The sequence below is a fragment of the Chiloscyllium plagiosum genome, unplaced genomic scaffold (assembly GCF_037043375.1).
Source record: "Chiloscyllium plagiosum isolate Xiang-an unplaced genomic scaffold, Cpla_swu_hap1 HiC_scaffold_27, whole genome shotgun sequence".
NCBI lineage: Eukaryota > Metazoa > Chordata > Chondrichthyes > Orectolobiformes > Hemiscylliidae > Chiloscyllium > Chiloscyllium plagiosum.
Genome location: NW_028270165.1, coordinates 63,985,625 through 64,002,871, shown reverse-complemented (window position 1 = coordinate 64,002,871; position 17,247 = coordinate 63,985,625). Strand labels below are relative to the sequence as shown.

Here is a 17,247-nt window from a genome sequence, read left to right as displayed (position 1 = left end):
GGATATGAGCCAAGTGCTGGCAAATGGGACTGGATTAATTTAGGATATCTGGTTGGCATGGACACGTTGGACCAAATGGGTCTGTGACTCTAAATAATAAAGTCTACTATTCCAAATAACAAACTATATCCATGTTAACAGGGCTTAGTGCACCACATTCTTTACGAACCATTCTCAACAGGTCCTGCCCCTTCAATGACTGAGGAACATTTACATGCTGGTGCATAATCTCCTTCAGTAGTATTTAAACACTAACCTCAGCAATTGCACAAGTAACAGCAAAGGGTAAACAGCACAAGGATTAAACACACAGTGAGGGGCAAACAGCACAAGCCCCAGTAAAAGCAGATGGAAAGTGAGTATAAAATGTCACTATGACAGGACAGGCCCCACATTCCTTCCCCTCCGTCCCCGTCCCCCCAACCTGCCTCACCTTTCACCTCCCGGGCCCAGTACCTTCCAGGTGGCCCCATAGTTGACACAGGGGCCGCCCCACGACCAGTAGAACTCCACCACCCAGGCGGCCGACGAGTTCCCAAGCAGGCCCTTAACCCCATCCGCCTCCAGAATGCTCACCGGCTCCTGCCTGCTGTACAGCCGGCCGGTGTGGCCGTGACACAGCAGCTGCGCCAGGAAGGCGGCGGTGCCCAGTGACGGGTGTCTGCCCCGGGCCGCACGGCGCCATTTTCCTAACGGCCGCCCTCCCGCCGCTTCCCTGCTCGAGCGACTTCTCCTCCCAACCGCCTTCGCCCCCGCGTGACGTCTGCACGGGGGGATGGGCGGGGCCGGGGAGCCTCACCGTCACCAAGCAACAGCCCCCTCGCGCTACAACTGCTCATTCACAAAAACAAACTCTCCTGTCTCGCTCTGCAGCTGCAGGGGGGACACTGCCACGTTTCCAGGAGCCCTGTCTACATTGGGAAAGCTCACGGCTCAATTTAAACAGATATTCCGACATCTAACGGAACGGCGTCATATCTAAAGGGGGCAATCTGCATTTTAAAGGGACATGGACATTTTAACGGGCTATTTCTGCAAATAAAGAGGTTTAAATGGACAAGATTACATTTCAAAGGGGTGTGGGCACATTCAAAGGGATATCTTAATATGTAAAGTGACGCAGTTATATCTAAGTGAATTTACATTTCGAAGAGACGTTGCCCTATTTATAAGCAGAAATATCCCTTTAAGAGACAATAAGTGTGAATTCTGTCTGTTTCCCAATGTTGAGTCAGACTGACATTTTTCTTAGTAAAGCTCTGCATTTAAATTACATTCTTGAGAAGGTAAGTTATAGATTCGGGTGTAGAAGTTAGGGAGGATTGGCCGTGCTAAGTTACCCATAGTGACCAGGGATGTACAGGTTAGGGTGGAATGGCCATGGAAATATGGAGTAAGGGGTTGGGTATGGATGGGATACTGTTCAGAGGGCCAGAGAGGAACAGATGGGCTGAATGGCCTGCTTCCACATTGTCACACTTCTATGACCCTTTCCACAAAGGAGCATTTTATCTGCATCTATCCTGTCAAGCCCCTTTCAGAATTCTACCGGTTTCAGTAAAGGTATACAGCACAGAAACAGACACTTCGGTCCAATTCGTCCATGCCAACCAGGATTCCAAACTAAACCAGTCCCACTTGCCTGCATTTGGCCCATATCCCTCTAAACCTTTCATTCATGTCCCCATCCAAATGCTGTTTCAATGTTGTCACTGTACCTGCATCTACCACATCCTCAGCAAGTTCATTCCATATGCAAATCACCCTCTTTCAAAATATTGCCCCTCCGGTTCCTTTTACATCTCTCTCCTTACATTAAAAAAAACGCCCCCCTAGTTTTGAGCACGCCGATGCTAAGCAAGAGCCCTTTGTTATTCACCTTTCCTCCACTCCTCATGATTTTATCAATCTCAAGGAGGTCACCCCCCACCCCAACTTCCTGTGCTCCAGTGAATAAAGTCCCAGCCTCTCCTTCTAACTCAAACCCTCCAATCCTTACAACATCCTGGTAAATCTTTATTAAACCCTCTCTAATAGTATTCTTCCTATTACAGGGCCACCAGAACTGTACTCAGTACTCTGAAAGTGGCCTCACCAGCATCTTGTACAACCTCAACATGATGCCCCAACCCCTATACTCAATGGGGTGAACAATGAAGGCAATGTTGCGAAATGCCGCCTGAACCACCCTGTCTAGCAGTGATGCAACTTCCAACAAACTATGTACCTGAACACCCCCCACCATGTCTGTCTGTTCTATAGCACGACTCATGGCCCGACCATTATCTGTACAAGTCCTTGTTTTTGCAAAAATGCAACCCCTTGCTTTTATTAAGCCTCTCTCTCTCACACACATACTCTATCTCTCAGACAGACACACACACACCCCTCAACACTCTCTCACACTCGCAGGCTCATTCTCCATCACACTCTCACTTTCCCAAGCATACACACACACTTCTGCGCACGCTCACGCATAAACTCACATGCACACACACACTATTCTATGGGGTGAAATTGTATTGACAGAATTATATTTGCAGATACATTCAATTTTGTTCAAAAAGTACACAATCTGCAAGCAGTCAATGCATCTAATATTTTACAAATTCCGACTTTGGAAACAGAAGCAATCTGATTCAAGATTGGAATACTGAGACTCAAATCTCACACCTTTAATGCACTGTCTGAGCGGAGATATCTTTTTTTTATAAAACCTTAAATCATCTCAAGAACATTGTTACATATTAACGAACCAAAGCCTGCACCCATTCTAAGAGATGAAGACTATCTAAGTTTGTTCAATATTTTCTATCAGTTGCATGACACTGATCTTTTTACATAAGTTCTGTGTCTTGTGATGCTGTTCCATGAGGCTTGTGTTGATGAGGCAAGATGGTACAGATGAGGCGATGGAGAATTACAGATCACCTTGGAAAGATTTAAAGAGAGAGTTAAGAAGAGCAAAGAGAGGACACGAGCAGTCTTCAGCAAATAGAATAAAGGAGAACCCTAAAGCTTTCTGTAGGTATGTGAGGAATAAAAGGATGATTAGGGTAGGAATAGAGCCAGTCAAAGACAGAAGTGGGAAGTTGAGTGTGGACCCTGTAGAGATCGGAGAGCTGCTAAATGAACATTTCTCATCGGTGTTCACTCAGGGAAAGAATGAGGTCCGAGATATTAGACTCGAAAGGATCGAGTTTAGTTACACACAGGTGTTATCAATTCGAGGAGTGAAAGTGGACAAGTCCCCTGGGCTGGATGGGATTTATCAGAGGATTCTCTGGGAAGTTAGGAAGGAGATAGCAGAGTCTTTGGCTTTGATATTTGAGTCGTCATTGTCTACGGGTTTAGTACCTGAGGACTGGAGGATTGCAAATGTTGTGTCCTTATTCAAGAAGGGCAGCAGAGATGACCCAGGTAATTATAGATCAGTGAGCCTTATTTCTATTCTATGAAAGATTTTGGAAAGGATTATAAGAGATAAAACTTATAATCATCTAGCAAGCAACAATTTGATTTCAGATAGTCAACATGGTGTCATCAAGGGCAGGTCGTGTCTCACAAATCTCATTGAGTTTTTTGAGAAGGTGACCAAGCATGTAGATGAGGGTAGGGCAGTTGATGTGGTATACTTGGACTTCAGTAAAGCCTTTGATAAGGTTCCACATGGTAGGCTGATGGAGAAAATGCAGAGGCATGGAATTGAGGGTGATTTAACAGTTTGGATTAGAAACTGGAAGAAGTCAGCGAGTGGTGGTTTATGGAAAATATTCAGTCTGGAGTCCAGTTACGAGTGGTGTTCCACAAGGATGTTTTGGGACCACTGCTGTTTGTCATTTTTATAACTCATTTAGACGCAGGCATACGTGGATAGATTAGTAAATTTGCAGACGACACTAAAGTCGGTGGAATACTGGACAGTTTGGAAGAATGTTACAGGTTGCAGGGGGATTTGGATAAACTGCAGAATTGGGCTGAGAGGTGGCAAATGGAGTTCAATGCAGGTAAATGTGAGGTGATGCACTTCGGGAAGAATAACAGGATGGCAGAATAGTTGGTCAATGGAAAGATTCTTGGTAGGGTGGATGTGCAGAGGGATCTTGGAGTCCATGTGCATAAATCCCTGAAAGTTGCAACCCAGGTGGATAGTGTTGGTAAGAAGGCACATGGTGTGTTAGGTTTCATTGATAGAGGGATTGAGTTCTGGAACCGCAATATCATGCTGCAACTATACAAAACGCTGGTGCAGCCACACTTGGAATATTGTGTACAGTTCTGGTCACCCCATTACAGAAAGAATGCAGAAGCATTGGAAAAGGGGCAGAGGAGATTTACCAGGATGTTGCCTGGTCTGGAGGGAAGGTCTTATGAGGAAAGGCTGAGAGACTTGGGTCTTTTCTCATTGGAAAGAAGGCGGCTAAGGGGGGATTTGATAGAGACATAAAAGATGATCAGAGGATTAGATAGGGTAGACAGAGAAAGAATCTTTCCTAGGATGATGACATCAGCTTGTACGAGAGGACATAGAGCTATCACCCCTCAATTTGTAGTTAAGACAGATGTCAGAGGCAAGTTCTTTACATGGAGAGTGGTAAGGGCGTGGAATGCCCTACCTGCTAAGGTAGTCAACTCAGCCACATTAGGGAGATTTAAACAATCCTTATTTAAGCGCATGGATGATTTTGGGATCGTGTAGGGAACGAGCTGAGAATAGTTCGCAGGTCGGCGCAACATCGAGGGCCGAAGGGCCTGTTCTGCGCTGGATTGTTCTATGTTCTAAACTTGGTGCAGGAGGCTGAAAAAAATGAGCTTTAATACTAAAACCTCTTGGAGCTCAAAGCTTTCAATGAAAGTCTGAGCCCGGTGGTAAGTTCAGGTAACCTTTATTGCAACCCAGCTTTGTTACAGCTTCAGATCCCCCCAGTAAAAAGGCAGAGAAAAACTAGTTGCTTTTTGAACAGCTCAAGGTCAAAGTGCACACACCACATCTCACCTCCTCCCCCCGCCACCACACTTCCCCTCCTACTCACCCACCACCAACCCCCACCCCCACCCCCCACCACCACACTGTCTTTGCTATTAGCCAGCACCAAGTTGTCCATTTGTAATTGGATCCTTGGTACAGCCTTAACCCGGAGGAAGTATTGCCTCACTCTGCAATTTTAACCCATACCCTGTCACCAACTAAGTTTCTCCTCGCTCCTTTGCCAGTGGGGGGAGGGCAGTGCAGAGTCAACCAGACTGCTGTGGGTCTGGAGTCACGTGTAGGCCAGACCGGGTAAAGGATGCAGCTGGAACGACTGAGTGAATCCTTTCCCACAATGGCGGTTCCCTTCCCTAACAAGGGAGAGAGTGAATCAGATGGGGGCTTTCTCCCCCCCACCACCCCTCCCTGAAACGGTCTCATTGTTAGATTCCGAAATCCACATTTCTGACTGAATACCAATTCTGCCATCTGTCGTGGCGGGACTCGAACCCGGAGTCCCCAGAACCGGGTTGATAGTCTAATCAATAATGGCACTCGGCCGTCACTCCTTCAATCCCCCTGCGATGGCACGTGAACTCGCTGGTGCTTGTGCAGGTGGGAGGAGTAGGTGAAGCCCTTCCCGCACTGAGTGCAAGTGAACGGCCGCTCCCCGGTGTGGACCCACTGGTGCCTCAGCAGGGTGGAAGATGTGCTGAAGGCCTTCCCACACTCGGGGCAGCTGAAGGGCCTTTCCCCCGTGTGGACCCGCCGGTGGCTCAACAGGGTGGAGGAATACCTGAAGGCCTTCCTGCACTCTGGGCAGCTGAACGGCCTCTCTCCTGTGTGGACCCACTGGTGGGCCAACAGGGCGGAGAAAAACATGAAGGCCTTCCCGCACTCGGGGCAGCAGAAGGCCTTTCCCCTGTGTGGTCCTGCTGGTGGGCCAGCAGGTGGGAGGGATGTCTGAAGGCCTTCCCGCAGCGGTGCAGGGGAATGGCCTCTCCCCGGTGTGACTGCACCGATGAGTCTCCAGGGCAGACGGGAAACGGAAGGCTTTCCCACAGTTACCACACTTCCACAGTTTCTCCACGGGGCGGGATTCCTCTGGTTTCTCCATGGCCAAAGCTTCAGCTGCACACAAACACGTGTAGAGACCCTCCCCGCCGTGAAATCCCTTTCCAGGCCGTATAACGGTTTCAGGCTCCACACACAGTGCGCTGCAACAGTGAGGTCTCTCGTCCAGTCCCACTGATGCTGAAAACGTACTCAGACAGGAACCAAAAAGCTTTGATCCCTCTCACAGAAATCACAGTTGAAAATCTTTGCTGGCCCCAGTGGATTGAGTGACTGTCAGACATTGACATCAAAATGAGGACCGGAGATGCTGGAGAGTCAGTCGAAAAATGTGGCACTGGAAAAGCACAGGGGAGTCAGGCAGCATCCGAGGAGCAGGAGGGTCAATGTTTCGGGCATAAGCCCTGCATCTGTTGATTTTGAAACTTCCCTCTTCAAATCTTCAAAAACTCTGTCAGAATAGATTACAAAGCTCATCACTGCCAGTGCAGGGTAGAAATTCTGAACAAGCAATTCTACTTTTTGCAGAACATTCTTTTCTTTTGTTATTCCACAAAATTGAAGGCACCATCCCACACTCTCTCCCCCTCTGTTCTCACTCCGCTCTAACTAATTCTCCTGAAGGTGCTGATTCAGGATCTTTCAGGGGCGGAAAAGCAAAAATGTCAAGACTTGATATCTCTCTGAATTTTGGATACCTCCATCTGAAAAGCTAATATCTTTCACAACACTGGTATACTGCTGAGAGTGAGCAGGTCTGATTTTGGGAAGCAAAAAGAAAGTGTCAATTCAGGGTGAACCTGCCACGCAGCTTCTTGAGGAACAACCAGACACAAAATGGTTAATGTCCCCGGGAAGGTGGGAGCAAAATGAGACGTCAAGGCATTAACACCGGCATTAGAGAGAAAGTGAACCTATTGACGTGGCAAAAGTTAGTCGAAAGCCAGAGTCATAGAGATATATAGCACAGAAACAGACCCTTCTGTCCAACACGACTGTACTGACCAGATATCCTAAATCAATCTAGTCCCCACTCCCTGTCCTGAGACCTTGATGCCTCCAAGCTGACCCTCAAAGGTTCCATTCTTTCCCAGTTGTCTTTTGTAGGTTTTGAAAACTCTCCCAATCTTCTGAGCATAGGATTTGGGAAGTTATGTTGTAGCTGTACAGGACATTGGTTAGGCCACATTTGGAATATTGTGTGCAATTCTAGTTTCCTTACTATCAGGAAGATGTTATGAAACTTCAAAGTGTTCAGAAAAGATTTACAAGGATGTTGCCAGGGTTGGAGGATTTGATCTATAGGGAGGCTAGGGCTGTTTCCCCTGAGCGTTGGAGGCTAAGGAGTCACCTATAAAATCATGAAGGGCATGGATAGGATAAATAGACAAAGCCTTATCCAGGGAAGGGGGTCAGGGGGAAAAAGAGTCCAGAACTAGAGGGCATATGTTTAGGGTGAGGGGAAAAGATACAAAAGAGATCTGAGGGGCAACTTTTTCACACAGAGGGTATTACGTGTATGGAATGAGCTGCCAGAGGAAATGGTGGAGGCTAGTACAATTGCAACATTTAAAAAGACATCTGCCGAGCATCGCAGCTGTGTCTGCAGAGGGCGACCAGACCTCTCAGTAGGTGGGCGGCACGGTGGCACAGTGCTTAGCACTGCTGCCTCACAGCGCTAGAGACCCGGGTTCAATTCCTGCCTCAGGCGACTCTCTGTGTGGAGTTTGCACATTCTCCCCGTGTCTGCGTGGGTTTCCTCCGGGTGCTCGGGTTTCCTCCCACAATCCAAAAATGTGCAGGTTAGGTGAATTGACCATGCTAAATTGTCCATAGTGTTAGGTGAAGGGGTAAGTGTAGGAGTATGGGTCTGGGTGGTATACGCTTCGGAGGGTCGGTGTGGACTTGTTGGGCCGAAGGGCCTGTTTCCACACTGTAAGTAATCTAATCTAACCACCCATTCCAATTTCCCTTCCCACCCCTTTTCTGACATGACCATCTTTGGCCTCCTCCATTGCCACAACGAATCTAACCGCAAATTGGAGGAACAACACCTCATCTTCCGGGCAGCCTGCAGCCTGAAGGACTCAACATTGAGTTTTCCAATTTCAGAAAAACCTCCCTCTCCATTCCCATCCCTGTCCTCCTCCCTGCCACCAACCAGATTTATTCCTCCCATTGACCAACCAGGTCGTACCCTCTAACTGTCTCGACCTATTCCCACTTCACCACCACCCCCTTTTATCTGCAGCTTCTGCACCCAGCCCCAGCCCTGAAGAAGGGTTACACCTGATACGTCGACTTCTCTACCATCTGATGCCTCCTGCCTAACTATTTTGCCAATTAAGATACAGACCTGGATCAACGTTTCTGGAGTCTGTCCCTGCCGAATTCACTCTCTTGCCTTTTAGTTGCTGCAAGTCACCATCCCTCCAGAACTACCCCTCTCTGAGGATGAAAGATCAGTCCTCAGCAGAGGCCTCACCTTCATTCCCCTACGCTCCCGGATTAACGAGTTCAACACACGGCGTGACATCGAACAATTCTTCCGCCGCCTTCGCCTCCGCGCCTACTTCTTCAACCAAGACTCCCGCCCACCCTCTGACGACCCCTTCACCTGCCTCCAACACACCCCATCCACCTGGACACCCCGTGCTGGCCTCTTACCCGCCCTCGATCTCATCATAGCCAACTGCTGCCGTGAAATTAACCGCCTCAACCTCTCCACCCCTCTCACCCACTTCAACCTCTCTCCCTCGGAACGTGCAGCCCTCCACTCCCTCCGTTCCAACCCCAACCTCACTATCAAACCAGCAGACAAGGGAGGTGCGGTAGTAGTTTGGCGCACCAACCTTTACACCGCTGAGGCTAAACGCCAGCTCGCGGACACCTCCTCCTACTGCCCCCTTGACCATGACCCCAGCTCCCACCACCAAACCATCATCTCCCAGACCATCCAGAACCTCATCACCTCAGGGGATCTCCCATCCACCGCCTTCAACCTCATAGTCCCACAACCCCGCACCGCCCGTTTCTACCTCCTGCCCAAAATCCACAAACCTGACTGCCCCAGCCGACCCATTGTCTTAGCCTGCTCCTGCCCCACCGAACTCATCTCTGCATACCTCGACACGGTCCTGTCCCCCTTAGTCCAAGAACTCCCCACCTACGTTTCGGGACACCACCCACGCCCTCCACCTCCTCCATGATTTTCGCTTCCCTGGTCCCCAACGCCTTATCTTCACCATGGACATCCAGTCCCTGTACACCTCCATCCCCCATCACGAAGGACTTAAAGCCCTCAGCTTCTTCCTTTCCCACCGTACCAACCAGTACCCTTCCACCGACACCCTCCTTCGACTGACTGAACTGGTCCTCACCCTGAACAACTTCTCTTTCCAATCCTCCCACTTCCTCCAAATCAAAGGAGTAGCCATGGGCACCCGCATGGGCCCCAGCTATGCCTGCCTCTTCGTAGGATATGTGGAACAGTCCATCTTCCGCAACTACACTGGCACCATGCCCCACCTTTTCCTCCGCTACATCGATGACTGTATCGGCGCTGCCTCGTGCTCCCACGAGGAGGTTGAACAGTTCATCCACTTTACCAACACCTTCCACCCCGACCTCAAATTCACCTGGACCGTCTCAGACTCCTCCCTCCCCTTCCTAGACCTTTTCGGGTGACCGAATCGACACGGACATTTACTATAAACCGACCGACTCCCACATACCTAGACTACACCTCCTCCCACCCTGCCCCCTGTAAAAACGCCATCCCATATTCCCAATTCCTTCGTCTCCGCCGCATCTGCTCCCAGGAGGACCAGTTCCAAAACTGTACAATCCAGATGGCCTCCTTCTTCAAGGACTGCAATTTCCCGCCAGACGTAGTCGACGATGCCTCCATCGCATCTCTTCCACTTCCCGCTCCTCCGCCCTTGAGCCCGGCCCCTCCAACCGCCACCAGACAGAACCCCACTGGTCCTCACCTACCACCCCACAAACCTCCATGTACAACATATCATCCGCCACCTCCAAACGGACCCCACCACCAGGGATATATTTCCCTCCCCTCCCATATCAGCGTTCCGAAAAGACCACTCCCTCCGTGACTCCCTCGTCAGGTCCACATCCCCCACCAACCCAACCTCCACTCCTGGCACCTTCCCCTGCAACCGCAAGAAATGTAAAACTTGCGCCCACACCTCCCCCCTTACTTCCCTCCAAGGCCCCAAGGGACACTTCCATATCCGCCACAAATTCACCTGCACCTCCACACACATCATCTATTGCATCTGCTGCACCCGATGTGGCCTCCTCTATATTGGGGAGACAGGCCGCCTACTTGCGGAATATTTCAGAGAACACCTCTGGGACACCCGGACCAACCAACCCAACCACCCCGTAGCCCAACACTTTAACTCCCCCTCCCACTCCACCAAGGACATGCAGGTCCTTGGACTCCTCCATCGCCAGACCATGGCAACATGACGGTTGGAGGAAGAGCACCTCATCTTCTGCCTGGGAACCCTCCAACAACAAGGGATGAACTCAGATTTCTCCAGTTTCCTCATTTCCCCTCCCCGCACCTCGTCTCAGTCAAATCCCTCAAACTCAGCACCGCCTTCCTAACCTACAATCTTCTTCCTGACCTCTCCGCCCCCACCTCACTCCGGCCTATCACCCTCACCTTGACCTCCCTCCACCTATCGCAATTCCAATGCCCCTCCCCCAAGTCCCTCCTCCCTACCTTTTATCTTAGTCTGCTGGACACACTTTCCTCATTCCTGAAGAAGGGCTTATGCCCGAAACGTCGATTCTCCTGTTCCTTGGATGCTGCCTGACCTGCTGTGCTTTTCCAGCAACACATTTTCAGCTCTAAATCTACTCCCCTCAACTTGAGGCCTGGTCTCATCCATCAGCAGAAATGACTGGCTAGGGTAGGGCTTCATCCCCACAGTGCAATGAATTCCCACTTTCCACCAAACTCTCAGATGTACTCTTACTCAGTTGCTGTCTCACAAATTAAAGACTTCATTGTAACTTCTTTTGCTCCCAGTAAGGGCACAACATCTTGGAAAGCTGCTCTGAAAGTCCAACCACACTTCTGCATTCACCGAAGACAATTCCAGTGTTATAGCATAGAAACAGACCTTCCGGCTCAACTCGTCCGTGCTGGGGGGAATATGTTAAGCTAGATATGGTTGCAAGCAGTTACAAGTAGCTGCATCATGCTTCTGCAAAAATCGCAAGGCAGAATCATGAGGGTATATTCCAAAAAATAACTAACTGAAAAGGGAGGTGGTCGACTGGTAGAAGCAGATGTATTGACATGACAGTAGCAATGGTCACGCACATAGGGAGTTAGTATGAACAAGGTAACCAAATAAGACCCTGTGTTGCATCAGCAAAAGTAATAAGACCCAGCTATCGGGGGGGTTGCACGCTACAGACAGATGTGGTAAAACGATTAGATTAGCAGAAGTAAGAAGGGAGTCTGGAACAAACTCAATCTTCATTCAGAGAGAGAGCAGCAACTTCCGAAACTCGTGTTCCAGCTTCTGCATTCAGACAATAGGAAGGCACTGATTGGCAGGAGGACCAGTCACCTTCCGGTCCTCCAGCGCTCCTGATTGGCCCATTAAAAGAAAGTGGCGAGGCGTGCCTTGCGTGCAGTGAGGAGCATGCGCAATTTCATCCTGACGCCGGCGAGCACGCGCAGTCTGCTCTCTGGCGATGAGGCTGTTACTGACAGAATTTAAGTGTCCAAATGCCAAGAGAAGTAAAAAAGGGGAGCTGCATAATTATTTCTCCCCTGTGATATTTACCTTTCCTACACGCCCCATGACTTTATAAATCGAAATAAGTTCACCCGACAACTTGTGGTCGTCGATGGGGCGAACAGAAGTGTACTCAGTCCTCTCCACGTGGTCTCACCAATATCCTGTACAACCACAACGTGATTTCCCAACTCCTGCACTGAACAATGAAGGAAAGTGTGCTAAACGCCTCTTTCACAACCCTGTCTACTAATGATGCAACTTTCAAAGAACTATGTACCCGGTTTGGAGATGCCGGTGTTGGGCTGGGGTGTATGAAGTTAAAATTCACACCATACCAGGTGATACTGCAACAGGCTCATTTGCAAGCATTAGCTTTTGGAGCGCTGCTCCTTCATCAGGTGGTTGTGTCTTATGATCCTGTTCCACAAACACCCCATGTCTTTACCTGTCGCTCTCTCAGACACACACACCCTAACACTCACACCATCTCACAGGCTTATACTCCATCTCACACACACTTCATTAGCATGCATGCACAAACTCGCATGCACGCACATACACACTCGTGCAGATACAATTACACATAAGTCAATGGGGTGAATTTCCATTTGCAGAATTATATTTGCAGATATATTCAATTTTGCTCAAAAAGCACACAAACTGCAAACTACGTCAATCCATGTAATATTTTATAAATTCCTACTTTGATTAATAGAACCAGTCTGATTGAAGATTGGGACATAAACACTCTGGTGCAGTGTCTGAGCTGAGATGTCACCTATTTTTATAAAACCTTAAATCATCTCAAGAAGGTGAATTAAAAGTAGTTCGGGGGATTACATATTAATGAACTGAAACCTGCAACCCATTCTAAAAGATGAAAGATTAATCTGCAATCTAGATTTGTTCAATATGTCCTATCTGTTGCATGACAGTGTGATCTTTTGCTATAAATTCTGTGTCTAATGACCCTGCTCCATAGCTACCTGATGAAGGAGCACCGCTCCAAAAGCTAATGCTTACAAATAAGCCTGTTGGACTATTAGCTGGTGTTGTGTGATTTTTAACTTTATCCACCCAGTCCAACAGCGGCACCTCCACATCGTTTCCAGTGGACACAACCCACACCTCCCAGTGCTGCCAGGAAACTGTACAATGCCGCTGGCATGATGTAGTACCTGGACTCCTGAAAAATTTACAATTTCTAACAATACCGGTTACTCATTCACTGCTGCAACCGATACACAACATTGGAAACATAGTACAGGAGGTTGTAAGAAATGAGCACAGCAGGTCAGGCAGCATCCAAGGAGCAGGAAAATCAACGTTGCCTGACCTGCTGTGCTTTGCCAGCACCACACTAATCTTGAATCTGATCTCCAGCATCAGCAGTTCTCACTGTTGCCAGTAAGAAATGAGCAGTTTTAAAACAAAAACCTGTTGAGTTCAAAGCTCTCAATGAGAGTCTGAGCTCGGCGGGAAGTTCAGGTAATCTTTGTTGTGACCCAACTTTGTTACAGCTTCAGAATCTCTCAACAGAAAGGCATAGAAAAAGTAGCAATGTTTTAAAAACAGCTCAAGGTCAAAGTGCACACACTCCCTCCAACCCCTCACTTTCTTCATTATTGGTCACCACCAAGTTGTCCCTTTGTAATTGGATCCTTGCTAGAGCCTTCACCCGGAAGTATTGCCTCACTCAGGAACTTCAACCTGTATCCTGTATCCAAGGAAGTTGGATGGGCAGTGTAGAGTCAACTACACTGCTGTCGGCCAGACTAGGTAAAGGAGACAGCTGGGATGTCTGAGTGAATCCTCTCCCACAACAACAGTTTCCTTCCCTAAAAAGGAGCTGAGTGAATCAGATGGGGATTTCTTCCACCCCAACCCCACTGACAATGGTTTCACTCCAGATTTCTGACCATATTCCAATTCCACTAGCTGCCGCGGCGGGATTCAAACCCGAGAATCCCCAGAATTGGTTTGATAGTCCAGTCAATAATGGCACTCGGCTGTCATTCCTTCAATCACCCTGCGATGGTACGTGAACTTGCTGGTGGCTCCGCAGGTAGGAGGAGCGGGTGAAGGCCTTCCCGCATTCAGGGCAGCTGAAGGGCCACTCCCATCTGTAGACCCATCGGTGCCTCAGCAGGTTGGAGGCCTGGGTAAAGGCCTTCCCACACTCAGGGCAAGGAAATGGCCTCTCCCCCGTGTGGACCCGCTGGTGGGTCAGCAAGTTGGGGCAAGCTGAAGGGCTTCCTGTACACAGTGCAGCTGTAGGGCTTCTCCCCCTTGTGGACCCGCCGGTGCCTCAGCAGGGCAGAGGCCTGGTAAAGACCTTCCCGCATTCGGGGCAGGGGAATGCCCTCTCACCCGTGTGGACCCGCTGGTGGGTCAGCAAGCTGGAGGACTTGCTGAAGGCCTTCCCGCACACAGTGCAGCTGAAGGGCCTCTCCCCAGTGTAGATCCGCTGGTGGGCCAGCAGGTGGGAGGAATGTCTGAAGTCCTTCCCGCAGTCGGTGCAGGGGAATGGCCTCTCCCCAGTGTGACTGCGCCGATGAGTCTCCAGGGCTGACGGAAAATGGAAGCCTTTCCCACAGTCGCCACACTTCCACGGTTTCTCCATGGCCAACGCTTCAGCCGCACACAAACGGGCGTGGAGCCTGTCCCCACCTTGAATTCCTCTTCCCAGGCCATATCGCTGTTTCAGGCTCCACACTCAGTGCTCCATCCCACTCTCTCTCCCCCTCTGTTCTCACTCCGCTCTAATTCCCCTGAAGGTGCTGATTCAGGATCTTACTGGGGCAGAAAAGCAAAAACATCAAGACTGACATCTCTCTGCATTTTGGATATCTCCACCTGAAAGTTAATATCTTTCATAACTTTTGTTACAATGTGGCACACGTTCAGACACACCAGGTATCGTTTCAGGTTTTGTGACATCAGTATCCAGTTTCGATTGTCGGTCCATTGGTGACGCTGTTGCTTGGTGACGGTGAGGCTCCCCCGGCCCCGCCCATCCCCCCGTGCAGACATCACGCGGGGGCGAAGGTGGTTGGGAGGAGAAGTCGCTCGAGTGAGGAAGCGGCGGGAGGGCGGCCGTTAGGAAAATGGTGCCGCGCGACCTAGGGCAAACACAAGTCACTGGGCTTGTGCTTTTTACCCTCACTGTTTGTTTTTAATTCCTTGTACTTTTCACCCTTGTGGACTAATCTAATTAATAGATCAAGGTGGATTGGCCCTGCTAAATTACCCATAGTGCCCTGGGATGGGCAGGTTAGGGTGGATTGGCTATGCTAAATTACCTATAGTGCCCTGGGATGGGCAGGTTAGGGTGGATTGGCTATGCTAAATTACCCATAGTGCCCCGGGATGGGCAGGTTAGGGTGGATGAGCCATGGGAAATACAGAGTAAGGGGGTGGGTATGGGTGAGATGCTCTTCAGAATGCCAGTGTGGAATAGATGGGCCGAATGGCCTGCTTCCACATTGTCAGGATTCTATGACTCTCCCCCCGAAAAAGGAGCATTTTATCGGCATCTATCCTGTCAAGCCGCTTTCAGAATTCTACTGGTTTCAATAAGATCACTTCCGGTTCAGAGAGGTATACAGCACAGAAACAGATCCTTCGGTCCAATTCGTCCATGCTGACCAGGTTTCCCAAACTAAACTAGTCCCACTTGCCTGCATTTGGCCCATATCCCTCTAAACCTTTCTATTCATGCACCCATCCGAATGTCGTTTAAATGTTGTAACTGTACCTGCATCTACGACTTCCTCAGCAAGTTCATTCCACACACAAACCACCCTCTGTCAAAACGTTGCCCCTCGGGTTCCTTTTAAATCTCTCTCCTCTCACCTTGAAAGAATATGCCCCCTAGTTTTGAGCTCCCCGACGTGAAGGAAGACCTCTTTGGTATTCAGTCCTGATTAATCTTTACCAAACCCTCTCTAACAGTCTCCTTCCTATTACAGGGCCACCAGAACTGTACCCAGTACTCTAAACCACTCTGCCTACCAGTGATACAACTTTCAAAGAACTATGTACCTAACCCCCCACCCCATGTCTCGGGTTTGGAGAGATAAGGGCCGGGTGCTGGCAGGTGAGACTAGATTGGGTTGGGATATCTGGTCGGTGTGGATAGATTGGACCAAAGGGTCTGTTTCCATGCTGTATATCTCTATGACTCTATGTCTCTCTCTTTTACAACATGACCCAGGGTGCTACAATTAACTGCACTTCCTTGTTTTAGTAAAACGTAAACCCTTGCGTTCATACCTATCTCATACACACATACACCAAGCCTCTCACAGACATATAATCCATCACACTCACACTTTACCAAACATGCGCGCGCGCGCGCACACACACACACACACACACACACACGGTGAATTTGTATTGGCAGAATATTTGCAGATACATTCAATTTTGCTTAAAAAGCGCACAGTCTGCAGGCACTCAATCCATGTAATATTTTATAAATTCCTACTTGGGAAATAGGATCCCAACCTTGAATTAGACTGGTTCTGACAGACTCGAACCTCACACCTTTAAGGCATTGTCTGAGCTGAGATGTGACTTTTTAAAAAAATCAAACCTTAGATCATCTCAAGAACATGACTTGAAAGATGTTCAATGATTTACATATAAACAAACTGAAACCGGCAACCCATTCTAAAAGATGAAAGACTTAACAGCAATCTAGGTTTCTTCAATATATCCATGACATAGTGATCTTTCGCTATAAAATGTAATGTCTTTCGATCCTGCTCCACAGCTACCCAATGAAGGAGCAGCATTCTAAAAGCTGGTGCTTTCAAATAAACTTGGTGTTGTGAGAGTTTTTAAATTTTATCCACCCCAGTCCAAAACTGGCACCTCCACATCTAGTGAACACAGTCCCAGTGCTGCCAGGAAACTTTACAATGCTGATGAAATGACGCAGTACCTGCACTCCTGAAAAATTTACAATTTCTAACGATACTAGCTACTCATTCACTGCTCCATCTGATACATGACATTGGAAACTCAGTGCAGGAGGCTGAAAGAAATGAGCAGCTTTAAAACAAAAACCTCTTGGAGCTCAAAACTTTCAATGAGAGTCTGAGCCCGGCAGTAAGTTCAGGTAACCTTTATTGTGATCCAGCTTTGTTACAGCTTCAGATCCCCCCAGCAAAAAGGCAGAGAAAAAGTAGCTACTTTTCAAACAGCTCAAGACCGAAGTGCGCACACATCCCCCCACAACCACACTTTCCTTAGTCTTGGTCACCACCGAGTTATCCCTTTGTAATTGGATTCTTGGTACAGCCTTAACCTGTGGGAAGTATTGTCTCACTCAGTAATTTCAACCTGTATCCTGTATTCAAGTAAGTTGGACAGGCAGTGTCGAGTCAACCACACTGCTGTGGGTCTGGAGTC

The 17,247-nt window shown here is 48.8% G+C and overlaps 3 protein-coding genes and 1 long non-coding RNA gene across 7 annotated transcripts in view; 2 read left to right on the top strand and 2 right to left on the bottom strand.

Moving 5' to 3' along the window:
• The window catches only part of LOC148144448 (uncharacterized), a 677,410-nt gene that overhangs the window by 79,660 nt on the left and 580,503 nt on the right, over positions 1-17,247 (top strand). The window lies entirely within an intron of this gene.
• LOC148144457 (uncharacterized) overlaps positions 1-17,247 on the top strand; it is a 309,257-nt gene that overhangs the window by 88,240 nt on the left and 203,770 nt on the right. The window lies entirely within an intron of this gene.
• Positions 1-17,247, bottom strand: part of LOC122558179 (uncharacterized) — a 231,148-nt gene that overhangs the window by 41,612 nt on the left and 172,289 nt on the right. The window contains exon 1 of one of the 3 annotated variants that reach the window (XM_087974751.1): positions 577-689. The exons of 1 other annotated variant lie outside the window; for it this stretch is intronic. The gene's annotated coding sequence lies outside the window, so the exon portion shown is untranslated. One more of the 3 variants, XM_087974748.1, reaches the window with a different exon arrangement.
• LOC148144460 (uncharacterized) overlaps positions 1-17,247 on the bottom strand; it is a 587,526-nt gene that overhangs the window by 486,187 nt on the left and 84,092 nt on the right. The gene's annotated exons all lie outside the window — the stretch shown is intronic.